Below are 13,248 nucleotides of genomic sequence, written 5' to 3'. Positions count from 1 at the left end.
ACAAGAAAATTTAGAGTTTGACCAGTGCTACGAATAGGGTGTAAGGGTTGGCTCATACAAATGAGGAGGAGTTATTAAGTGTGGTGGGAAGAAGTTGTGTGACAGTTTATTGTTCTTTTGACACGTACTTTTGTTGTCCCAGTTTGGTTTTGAGCCTTTTTCTGAGCGGGGACATCTGCTGCTGGCAGGCCTGGCAGGGTGACACCTCACCATTAACCAGGGTGAGAGAGGGGCTCCGCCAATGAGGGGCACGGAGGGACTGACTGACAGGCCTTGGGAGGAGCCAGGGCTGCTTATGCAGATGATGCCACGCCCATAGGAGGAGCCAATGCACATATATGGGCAAAGCCACTGGCTGTGGGTGGTGCCAGAGGCCATATGAGGACTGCTCATGAATATTAACGCCACAGTTGCAACCTTGGGCCTATAAAAGGCGGAGATGCCATTTTGTGCACTGAGCCTCTGGTGGGCAGGAGCCCTGCCAAGCTCTCAGCGCCGTCTCCCTTTTGCTTTGTGTTTTTAATTGGTTCTTTATACCATTTTTATTATTCATTCCTGCCTGGGGCCTGCGTTGTTCCTAACGCCAGTGAGAAATGATTGTGACCTTGTTTCAGCAGGGGTGGAAGGAGGCAAGCGCCACAGCTGTGGCATCTGCCAGGAGGCTCTGCCGTCCTTTGGAGTCTGACCCCTGACCCTCAGGCCTGGGCCGTGGGGGAGCCCCAGGCCGTTCCTGCCCCTGGGAAAAGCCAGGAGAGCGTGTCCGTGCTGCCAGGCAGTGCTGCCAGCCCCTGCTGCCGCTGAGGGAGCGGGGCTGACGGGCAGGGCCCAGCACCGCGTGCCGCCTGGGCCCGGCCTCGCTTCCAGCGCGTGTTCCACCTGTGTCCCGTCTAAATCGATATTCTGAATGATGTCTTCAGTGCGTTTTACTTCTAACGGGTCCCCCTTGTGTTAGAAAATAGGCTTTTTAGAGATGATCGCGTCTTCTGAATGACTCTGTCAGCTGCTTAGCTGGGAAGTGAAGTGCCTAGAAAAATCTGATCCTGCAGCCTTCCAGGGAAATGGTGGGAAGTCCCTTCCTCCTGGATTGAGGCCACTCTCAAAAAGATGCCCAGGTTTTAGCCCTGGGCTTATCTCAACAACAGTCATTCCAGAGCTTCCCAAGCTTTTGGTACTTACAATAAATATTTCTAATGCAACTTCAGAGCACCCAAAGTAAACACGTCGAGCTTGGCAGACAGCTTGTATAAACCTGCTCTGTTGAATCATAAGGTCAAACTGAATAAATTTCCAGCTTCTTCAAAGAAAATTGTGAGTGAATGTTGAGGCTGAAGGGATTTTAACTTCCTTGACAGGGAAGCTTTAGTTACATCAAGGAACAATGAGCAGTTGAAAGATGCAATTTTGGTTATAAAAGGCATACAGCCAGTACATATTGAAAGACAAAATAATTCTTGCTATTCACCACACCGTAGTATTTAAATACATATAGCATTTATATAGTAAGGTTTATTTCTAGAGTCAGCTGATGGCTCTGAAACTTAGTCCCCACACAGCCTGTCAGATCCTTGAGTTTCCCAGGAAGGGAAGAGCTGTGCAGGAACCCGTGTTCTCTGGCAGAGCTGTCACCCTCTCCTGGAGCCATAAGTGGCAGTAAACGGAGCTCTGGGGATGGGGAGGTTGCTGCAGGGCGTTTGGAGAGCAAAGGACTATTTTGTGTCTGTTTAGAGACTTTTCTCTATTTATTGGTGTGTGTTTTTCAGCAGCCGGGTAATGGGCCTCAGAAAAAAGTGTTGTTTAAGGAAAATAGCAGTGGTTTGGGGGGGAATAACTGAATCAAAATTTCTGGGAAGCCATGGCTGTTCCTTAGGCATTGAAATGTATCTGCTGCTAAGAGCAAAGCAATTTTTTCTAATTCCAAAATCCCAGTTCGCAAGATGCTAAATCATCCTCAGGCTTAACACAACAGTCTCTTGGCAACTGCAGATGCTTATCTTGAAAGATTTGCTTTAACAACAGATTGAATTCTCAGAAAAGAGGCCAAACATAAAGATGTTAGAAATCAAAGTGAAAATCCAAAAGGATTTTGAGGCTTGATTTGGTTAGGCATCAAAATGTTTGGATATTTATTTGAAACTTATTCAAGTGCTTAAATCTAAAATGGGGTAATAGGCTCTATCCCCGCTCGGTGATGGGAGTCTTGGCACATGCAGTTCCAAATTGCATTGACCTTTTGGGCTGCCAAATTCTATTGCATTTTCATGTCTAATTTACTGTCCAACCCAGCCCCAAGCTCTCCAGCTTTACTGCTTTTCTAGGTTTCCATTTCCTGTCCAATATGTGCTTTTCCCCCTTGCCTCATAGGTTTCATTTTCCCCCCATTAAGTCCCATATTATTACTCAGAAGTTTAGAGAGTGATACAGGAAATCAGACTGACAATCCATCCCTTTTGATATTCTTTCTTCTATAATTTGCCAGGCTCAGATGCTTCAGAAGACACAGGAATACACGGAAATGGATGGTCATGGAGACCTTTATCCACAGGAAAAGCTCTTAGTGTGTTTCCGTGCAATATATTGCAGAGGGGTTTGTACCCTCTTCCATAAAACCCAGCTGAAATAAGTGTCTCACTTTGGCACCAATCTACATATTCATGTTTTTCTGAATCCTGATAAATATCTGCTCTCAGCAATATCCACTGGCAATGAGTTCTGCAGGTTTATTCCGGAGGTTTTTTGGGTGTCTGTGTCCACAGAGTATTTCCTCTGATGATGCCGGTATCACCTATCTTTGCTGGTTTGCTAATTTCCCAAAGAGGTGTCACTTCTAATTGTCATTAACGTGGTGTCACTTCCTTTGAGTGCCAGGAGGCTGCTGTGCAAGGTGAGCTGCAATGCTCATCCTCCCTTGAACTTTGAAGTGCATTCGTGCAAAGGATGTTTTAAAACACATTTTAAAGTATATGGTAAAGGATGGGGGGCTCGGGTGACTCCTTACCAAGGGAGCAAGGTGTGGGATGGGGGACCCCTGTGCTGCTGACCCCTTGCCCCCCGCACGGGTGCCTGTGGGGGCTGTGGGTGCCTGTGGGTGCTGTAGGGGCTGTGGGTGCTGTGACAGGCTGTGGGTGCTGTGGGTTTTTGTGGGTGCTGAGGGTGCTGTGGGTTTTTGTGGATTTTTTGGGGTTTTTGTGGGAGCTGTGGGTGCTGTGACAGGCTGTGACAGGCTGTGGGTGCTGTGGGTTTTGTGGGTGCTGTGGGTTTTTGTGGGTCCTGTGTGTGCTGTGGGTTTTTGTGGATTTTTGTGGGTTTTTGTGGGAGCTGTGGGTGCTGTGACAGGCTGTGGGTGCTGTGGGTTTTTGTGGATTTTTGTGGGTCCTGTGGGTGCTGTGACAGGCTGTGACAGGCTGTGGGTGCAGGGGGTTTTGTGGGTGCTGTGTGGGTTGTGGGTGCTGTGACAGGCTGTGGGTGCTGTGGGTTTTGTGGGTGCTGTGACAGGCTGTGGGTGCTGTGGGTGTGTGGGTTCCTGTGGGTTCTGGGGTTGGTTCTGCTGGCTGTGCACTGGATGGACTGGCCCAGGTGAGCAGTGCGAGCCCTGCTCCAGGCTGGGCTTTGGTGCCTGAGTCAGACCCAGGTTGGGTTTACCTGGGACTTTGCCTCTTCCCTTTATTTATTTCCTTGTTTCAGCCCTTCTGGGCTGCTGGCACCTTTGCAGATGCTCCCGGCAGCACTTCCTGGCTGCACTCACTTTCCTTCTCTGTCTTGGGTGCTTTTGATCCGTGCATGGGATTTACTGGTTTAATTAATCTAATCTCTGCAGTATCGTCCTGCTAACTGAAATAATTCCTGACAATGTTTTGTTGATCCCTGTGACTGCCGAATGTCAGCAAAGTGATGTGACAGCATATGGCAGAATTTCTTATCTGTGATGGCTCAGTTTAGCATTTTAGAGGTTTTTTTCAAGTCCTTTTGCTTTTAATCAGAGTTGTCTACTTGCTAAGAGATTAGGCTGGTTTTGTGTGTTTCCTCTTTGATAAAACTGTGGGATTTAATGTTCTGTGAAATCCTGTTGTGTTCCCACAGACTTCTGCAGGAGCAAACTTCACACACAAATCACTGGGTGTTGCTGCAGTGAAAGGCAGTGGTGGGGTGCACACGCTTGAAGTATTAAGAGTCGTTTGTTTTCAAATGCTTGCAGAAAGGATAATGCTCTTTAATTCAGTACCTGTCTGGATCCATCCAGGACTGCTGCCAGCAATGGCAATGCCATGGTTTCAGTCCCTCAGTGTCACCCCAGTGACATTCCCTCAGCAGTGCTCCATCCCCAGTGAGGTGGGAGCTCTGCTGATGGTCCATGGATGTGCTGGAGCGTTTGGTATTTCCAGGGTGCTCTGCTTGGACAGGAGCTAATCCTGTAAAGTTTGATGTCCAAGCCACAAGGGGTGCTCACAGCAGCCCACCCTGGCTATGAACCCGTGACTCCAGTCAGTTTTGCTGGAAGCAGGGTCAGGCCCAGACCCCACAGAGGATGCAGTGTCACAGCTGCCGTCGGTGCTGCCCAGCACTGCAGCACACAGCAGCACCAGTCTGCAGCTCTGCACCTAATCCACCCATCAGCTACACTGGATTTGATTCTGAGAACTCTTATGGACCCCAATAAAGATCAGTAATCATTAAAATTAACCACATGCTGATTTAATCAACATATAGCTTTGTTAATTACCAGCTCTTTCTTCATGTCCATCTGTTTTAAAGATTTTAGTGAACCTGCAGCAGATGTTCATGTAAATATAATAAGCTGGTTGCCACGTAAATATACAATTTTCAGGAGTATTTGTGTATCAGGCACCCAATTTATTTGTGCTGTTGTCAGGATCACATCTTCAGGGCCTTAAACGCAGAACTGATGACTTTGTTATAATCCACGCTGGAGGCAGTGTCTGCTCTGGGCCATCCCCCTGCCTGGCCTTGCTCCACACCCCCCTCCATGGCTGGGCCCTGCATTCCAGCATTCCAGCATTCCAGCGCTGCCCTGGCAGCTGCCACCCATGAATGAAATCGGACCTGTCTATTGGTGCTCCCTTCTGGAGTATGAGCAGTAATTTCTGTCTCCAGGTGAGCACGCTCCATGGGGTTGCAGGGACTGGGTCCTGCTCTAAGAATGGTGGGTGCAGCCAGCATTCCAGAGTGGATCTCCATCTCCATCCCCATCCCCATCCCATCCCATCCCATTGCATCCCATTCCCTGTGCACAACCAACATTCCAGAGTGGATCTCCATCCCATTATCCCGTTATCCCATTATCCCATTATCCCATTATCCCGCTATCCCTCTGCGGCAGGGATGTGCCTTTGTGAGGCAAGGTGCAGAGGCTGATCCCCTGCTGCTGGAGAGTGTTTTGGTGCTGCTCGGGCACAGAGGGAAATGTCGGTGTCACTTCCCAGGGTCTGCAGAGAGCTGAGACAGGAGTCACTGCTCCTTCACACCTGCACTTGGCAACAGCTCTGCTCTCTGAGCTCTGCTCTCATTTTTTACCTTCTCAGGGAAGGGAGCACAAAATTCAGACTCCTGTGAGTGGCTGGGATGTCCCCAGAGCTGAAGCTGTAGCTGCAAACCACGCATGAGGGAGGGGAGAAGAGCAGCAAGGTGGGCACAACCCTGACACCTCAGCAGGGGTAAATCCATTTCAGCAACAAAAAAGGGATTTGAAAATGAGAGAAAATAGTCAGCAATGCAAGTGGGAGTTCATCTAAACCAAGACCATTAATTTTCTTATACAAAGCCACATTACTACCTATTTGTATAATATTTGCTAATATTTCCACTGTTTAATTCTAAAAACATGCCCTTTACTGAACACAAAAAATCCTGGAGAAGCTTTTAGTTCCCACCATAATTGTATCTTACTACGTCAAATCTTTAAATTTCAGATGACAGTGTAAATTAATAGCAAGAATAAAATCTTATAATTGAAACTGAAATGAAACTAAATCTTACAGCTGGGACAGTGGCTCGGACTTCAGCCTGAACGCCTAAGGAATCACTGTGTGCTTTTTAATTCTTCAGTTCTTTTCCATAAATGTTTTGACATGCTCAGAAATTTATCTTCATGATTAAGGCTGCTGACCATCACAGACTGATGAGTCCGAAGTCAAAATCTTTACTTACCACTTACTGAGGAATAAATTTCCAGATGAAACTCTACAATAAGGACGAACTGCTCCTATTAGTCAGTCACACAGGGTGATGCTTTGCTTCTCACCATGGTGCAGCCCCTGGCCTGGGGTAAAATCTTTACTTACCACTTACTGAGGAATAAATTTCCAGATGAAACTCTACAATAAGGACTAACTGCTCCTATTAGTCAGTCACACAGGCGATGCTTTGCTTCTCACCGTGGTGCAGCCCCTGGCCTGGGGAGTTCACTGGAAGCCTTTAATTTTTATAGTCAAGTAAGGTACTTAATACCTCTTATATTCCTATAACATATAGTCACTCCTATGGCATACATTCTCCTGCCTAGAAGCCCTGGTATCTGTTCATTTCTAGAGAGAATATTTGTATTTTAGACCAAACTGATATTTAATTAATAGATTCAGGACCGTCCCTTCTGCATCTGCTTCTCTTCAAGCCTGTGCTTTCAGTTGTTGCCTTTCCCTTGTGTGCACAATTAGAAGATGGCCTTAAACACATGTAGGCAATAGAGGAGGAGCACCTGGAATTTGAGGGTTGGAGAAGAGGACTGTGGATTAATAGGACTGTGGATGGAGAGAAGAGGACTGTGGATCAAGAGAAGAGGACTGTGGATGGAGAGAAGAGGACTGTGGATTAAGAGGACTGTGGATGGAGAGAAGAGGACTGTGGATGGAGAGAAGAGGACTGTGGATTGAGAGAAGAGGATTGTGGCTCGAGAGAAGAGGACTGTGGATTGAGAGAAGAGGACTGTGCATGGAGAGAAGAGGACTGTGGATTGAGAGAAGAGGATTGTGGCTCGAGAGAAGAGGACTGTGGATTGAGAGAAGAGGACTGTGCATGGAGAGAAGAGGACTGTGCATGGAGAGAAGAGGACTGTGGATGGAGAGAAGAGGACTGTGGATTGAGAGAAGAGGAGTGTGGATTGAGAGAAGAGGAGTGTGGATTGAGAGAAGAGGAGTGTGGATTAAGAGGACTGTGGGTCTAGAGAAGAGGACTGTGGCTCTAGAGAAGAGGACTGTGCATGGAGAGAAGAGGACTGTGGATGGAGAGAAGAGGACTGTGGATGGAGAGAAGAGGACTGTGGATGGAGAGAAGAGGACTGTGGATGGAGAGAAGAGGACTGTGGATGGAGAGAAGAGGACTGTGGATGGAGAGAAGAGGACTGTGGATGGAGAGAAGAGGACTGTGGATGGAGAGAAGAGGACTGTGGATGGAGAGAAGAGGACTGTGGATGGAGAGAAGAGGACTGTGGATGGAGAGAAGAGGACTGTGGATGGAGAGAAGAGGACTGTGGATGGAGAGAAGAGGACTGTGGATGGAGAGAAGAGGACTGTGGATGGAGAGAAGAGGACTGTGCATGGAGAGGACTGTGGCTCGAGATAAGAGGACTGTGGATCGAGCGGAGAGGACTGTGGATTGAGAGAAGAGGACTGTGGATCGAGAGGAGAGGATTGTGGATGGAGAGAAGAGGACTGTGCATGGAGAGGACTGTGGCTCGAGATAAGAGGACTGTGGATCGAGCGGAGAGGACTGTGGATTGAGAGAAGAGGACTGTGGCTGGAGAGAAGAGGACTGTGCATGGAGAGAAGAGGACTGTGGATGGAGAGAAGAGGACTGTGGATTAAGAGGACTGTGGCTCGAGAGAAGAGGCTGTGCGGTGTGGGGGTGTGTTTGTGCTGCGGGGTGCAGCTGGGCAGGGGCTGCCCGGGGGCAGAGGAGCCGGCGCCAGCCTGGCTGCGGGTTCTGGGGGTTCCGCCCTGGCCCCCCTTTGGTGCTCCTTGCGAGCACTCCGTTGTGATTCACTGGGATCACGCTAAGCCTCTTGCCTTTGGAGAGGAATTAAAGTCACTGCGGAACATTACAGAGGAAAGATCCATTAGCGTTTCCTTCTTTATAATTCACATATCTACAATATACTTTAATTTCCTCTAAGCTGCTTGGGTGCCTGCAAAGCTGAGGAGTTCTGACCCTTCCCAGGCTGTTTATTGCGGAGGTGGGAATCCTTCCCATGAATGGTCCCTCCTGGGAAGGATTGTGTGGGGCAGGATTGTCTCTGTGCTGCTGCTGAGCCTAGGAGAAGAAAGGGTGTTTGTGTTTATTCGTGCTGCAAATCAGCGCTAATTTCCTGAAGAACCAAATTTATTGCCTTTATTCCTTCATTTGAATAATTACTGCCAATAAATATCTCAATAAGCTGCCACTTACAAAGTCATTTTCATAAAAATTAACGTCCGGTTACTGTGCGGTGATAAACCTCCGCGCAGTGTGTGAGGCGCTGCCAGACCTGCCTCTCCCTGGAAATGTTTAGTTACTTTTCCTGATCGAGCTGTTTGTTATTTTTGCTCTTGGCTGTTTTTGCATTTTACAATGTTTAGTTACTTTCTGTTTTTAAATGTTTGGTTTTTTTCCGGTTGTTTTACTTTTGGAAGTGTTTGTTCTACGGAGGGCAGCACTGGACTCTTCTGTTAGTTTAACAAACATATCAGGGGAGGATTCTGCCTAATCGCCACCGAATCGCTTTTCAATTGCCCCGGAGAAAGCCCATTCCTTTGTTTTGTCTGGGGAAAGATCTTTGTCTCTCGGTGCTCCCAGGAAGGAATTTCCATATCAAGAGACTGTTAGAGGCGCTCCTAGACTTCCAGACCATCCCAGAGGTCACAAAAATTAGGTGGTGTGACACCATCACAACTCAAATCTTTTCTATTTTATCGTGTCGGTTTATTTTATTTTTCAGAAAAAGATGGCTGCGGACTGGAGGAGAGGAGCATGGGTTTAGTGTAGCATCTCTCCGGGTTTCTGCTTTCTCCAAACCTCTCTTGGTTTGCAGACTCCTCTCCTCTGTCTCTTCCCTGTCTGCTCATCACCACTTTCCTGACCAGGAGCTTTGCCTGCTTTCCCTGTCCATCTGTCCGTCTGTGGTGCAGACGTGCATCCCTGTCCGAGCCCCTGGCTGGGACAAGGACACAGCTGTAGGTTTCAAATGCAAATACAAATGTGGTTTTCAAAGGAAATTGCTATTTCCATCAGCTGGCACAAGAGATGAATCTGGACAGGACAGCAAGGAACACATTCCAGTATTTGCTCTGGGAAGCAGCAGCTTGCCAGGCCCAGGGATGAGCCAGGGCAGTGGTCACAGTTTGAATGAAAATAACTGGACACAGCCAAACCCAGCACTTGGAGTCTGGAATATGCAGAGAATTCCTATTATGAAACACAGGGAATTACTGCAACCCAGACTGCAATAACTGTGTTAAAAGAAGCTGGTGAATGTACACAGAAATACCTTATCTCAGATGCAACTGAGATTAGAAACTATAAACGTGATGTAAAATTAAAATGAAGGATCTTCCAGTTGTACACATCATGGACTGGTCCGGTGCCAACTCCATCACACCATCCTTGGGAAAACGCTGCTTTTCAGCTCTGCAGGAAGCTCCTTTGGACTAAGGGAAGCCACACTGCTGCTGGGAGGTTTCCTCTGGCTGGGAAAGACCTCGTCTCCCTGTGTGTGGATTTAGGCCAGAGCTGGACACCCAGCTTTGGCAAACAGTGCAGCAGTTCTTGCACTGTGGCAGCTGAGCTGAGGTTGAGGCTGTGTTAAATCTTGACATTTTGAGGGAGTAGAATAAATAAAAACTTGCTCACTGTTTCAGCACAGGCTGAGCAGAGCCAGCCCTGCTCCTGAAGCCCAGGAATCTGACTACAAGGGAAGCTGTTGTGGGCAAGTCAGCTGGGAAATAAACCTAAAAGTCAAGCTGAGCAGCAAAATATTGGATCTGTTTGCAAACGAGCCCACTGTGGCAGTCTGTTTTTGCACGAGGAGGTTGATTATAACTGACATCACAGGACCTCACAGCCACAAAAGCTCCAGCTTCCAGGGAGTTTCCATCCTCGTGGCACTGAACTGTGTCAGCACCGGTGTCGCGGTCAGCCAGCACCAGGTGAGAGCTCTCCTCATCCCCTGCAGCTGGACCGGGCACTGGGATGGGTTGTTGTGGTCTCCCTCTCCTCTCCTCTCCTCTCCCCTCAGCAGTGCTGAAAGAGGGATTTGCTTACTTTTGAGTGTGTTTTAGCTCATTACAGAAATAAAAGACTGCATGAAAAAAAGATTACATGGATTCTGCCATGGAATCCCAGCAGAATTCCTGATAAAGTCTGTTTGTATTAGATTTTTCTCTTTTTTTCTCACATCTTTAGATTGTGACAGATGCACATAACAAAGAAAATGGAGGATCATGTACTGCATCTCTCTCTGCTTATATTTTAATAAGGTTTTGAATGTCATTAAGCCCAAACCTCTCAATTCTTGAGCTGCAGTAGAGGCTGCGATCAGCTGCTTTTGAAATCATAAATCTGCAAAGTACAGCTGGGGAAGCAGCATTTGAAATGGGAAAATACAGTGCCTGTAGGACTAATTATACTTTTGCAAACTTTATCAAAGTGCTGCTGCTTATTCACAGTTAGCAGCACGAGGAGGGGGTAATGCATGGCAGCAGCTCTGCACACAAACACCCATTTTCCAGGGAAAGGGACAGCTGAGGGCTTGTGGTGGATTTTGGCTGTTCAGTCTCTCTGCCAGGACAACGGAGAATTGGAGACACCTAACGTGTGAAGGATGCTGGAATCCTGCTCCCCAAATTCCCCTCTCTGGTTCCTGTGGGGTGGGCTGAGGTTTGGCTCCTTGCACAGAGTTACTGATAGCCCTGGAAACGGGAGGCTGCTGCCACAGGAATGAGAATCCAAAGTGCATGTTTCCTAAGTTCCCTCTTCTTCAGCTCTTCTAGGGAAAACCCCTTCATACATATTCCTTTGACACGTGCAGGGTTTTCCTCAGGTGTGAGAAGTGTGGTGCTTCTCTCAGCAGGTTCCCGCAGGAAGGTAAAATACTGGAATTATTCCAGCTGCTGAGTCAAGGCAGAACAGCACGAGGAGAATGTCATGGATCAACCCAGCAGTCCCGTGGAAGAACACCTACATTTGGAGCTATTTTTCTTGCCTAATAAATGTGAAGATGTAAAAAAGCCCTTTTCTGTTTCTTTGTCTGTGTCTGACCTCAGTCAGTGCAGTCAGCCAGCAGTGGGGGTCCAGGTCATATTTGAATAGGAATAATCTGGGATTTATTGGTGCTCTTGTAATTTACTTAGGTTTTTTGTGGCTGAGGATTCTCTTCTTGCCTTCTCGATTCCACCTTTTCCTTTTTGCATTGACAGTTTTTCCCTGTGTCCACAGGTAAGCCACCCTGGGGTGTGTCCTGCCTAGGCAGTTCCTAGACACCAGGATTATTGCCAAACCCCGTGTGCAGTGCCCCCAGCCCCATGGGCAGCCCTCGGGGGGCTGTGGGTGCTTGGTGACCCCAGGGTGTGGGGTCACCCCGGGCCAAGACAGCTCTTCCTCTTGGCCAGGCAGGAATCCATTCCAGCCCAGGTGGGACTTGAAATGCCCTCCCTGGCTCCCTCCCTGCCCTGCCTGCCCCTGTGCCAAGGCTGCTCCAAAACTGTGTCCACAGCACTGAGACAAAGAAAACAGGATTTTGTTCATGCACTCACCAGCGTTGTGATTTGACATGACTCAGATGGAGGTCACAAGCTGTGCCCAGCTAAAGTGAGAAAACAGTGCTGGCAAGTGCTTTAAAAAGCTTAAAACTATTAAATTAGAGACAGAAGATCCTCGAGAGAGGATGGTAATATCTTTATTATTTCCTCACTTAACTGTTTTGTCACCTCATGCACAGACATGGTTGCAAATTAACTCTCACACTTTTCAAGGCTATGGAAGCTTCTTGAATTAGAAACATCTTTCATCATGAACAGTTTTCATACCAGGTTACTTCAGCTGGTGTTACGTGTCAGTGTGAAAAGGAGCCCCCCAGTACGAGGCAGGCAGGGATGCCTGGGCAGCAGGCTTGGGCTCTGTGCTGCCTGCTGGTGCCTGTGCCCAGCCCAGAGCACGGGCTGCTCTGGCAGGAGGGGTTTCAGGAGGCTGAGCTGATAGAACCCTGGCATTCCAATTAATTTATCCCCATGGCACTGCTCTGTCCCCAGCACTGCCTCCTGAGAGAAGGCTGTGCCAGGAGGTGAGGCAGCATTTACCGTTCACCCCTGAGCTGCAGTTTTAGGGGAGAGATGAAGGAATGTACTTTTCTGGGAGCTTTCGTTTAGGGGAGAGATGAAGGAATGAACTTTCTGGGAGCTTTCATTTAGGGGAGAGATGAAGGAATGAACTTTCTGGGAGCTTTCGTTTAGGGGAGAGATGAAGGAATGAACTTTCTGGGAGCTTTCGTTTAGGGGAGAGATGAAGGAATGAACTTTCTGGGAGCTTTCGAAGCACTGAGCCCTGGGAGGGCCCTGGAGCTGGTGTTTGGTGGAGGCTCTGGGTGCTCCTCACCTGCATCCTGTGGGGCAGGGCATTGGCAGACCCAGAGGCTTCCACCTGTGGCTCCAGGAGGAGGTGGCAGGCAGCAAGAGGGTTCATGGGGAATAAACTGGAGCAGTTATGGCCAGAATAAATACAGCAGAACTACCCACTGCAGGTGGTGTGTTTGCCTCCTCCCTGCTCCCTCTGGGAGGGGAGCAGGAATGAGCTCGGGTTGAGGCAGTGACAACATGAGCCAAAGGCAGTCACAGCCACTCTCCAACCTGGAAATGTTTTGGTTGGACCTGGTGGTCTTGGAGGTCATTTCCAGCCTTAAGGATTGTAACTGTAAAAGGTGAGAGAGCACGTGGGGTGTTCTCAGGAGGATGGCACAGAAGGAAGAGCTGTTTGCTGTGCACTGGCAGTGCCCAGGTTTGCGAGGGTACTGCAGGCAAGGATGTGACCCAGGCATGCTGAGCAAATGCCATGTTTTTCTGGAAGTCACACTGTGTGAAAAAGCCCCTGCTCTGAGCCCCAGAGTCAGGAAAGGATGGGCAATGCAACCTCTCTGCAGGGTGATAGGGGAATAGGAGGGGAACAGTTACAGGAATGGAGAAGGCAGCAGACAAACACCCATGAATGGTCGCTGGGGGCAGAAGAAGGGACAAACAAGAGAATGAAAGAGTCTGAAGAAGGGAGGGAATGGGA

The sequence above is a fragment of the Onychostruthus taczanowskii genome, unplaced genomic scaffold (assembly GCF_017590055.1).
Source record: "Onychostruthus taczanowskii isolate IOZ18803 unplaced genomic scaffold, ASM1759005v1 scaffold144, whole genome shotgun sequence".
NCBI classification, from domain to species: Eukaryota; Metazoa; Chordata; class Aves; order Passeriformes; family Passeridae; genus Onychostruthus; species Onychostruthus taczanowskii.
The sequence above is the reverse complement of the archived record's forward strand: the minus strand, read 5'-3'. Positions refer to the sequence as shown.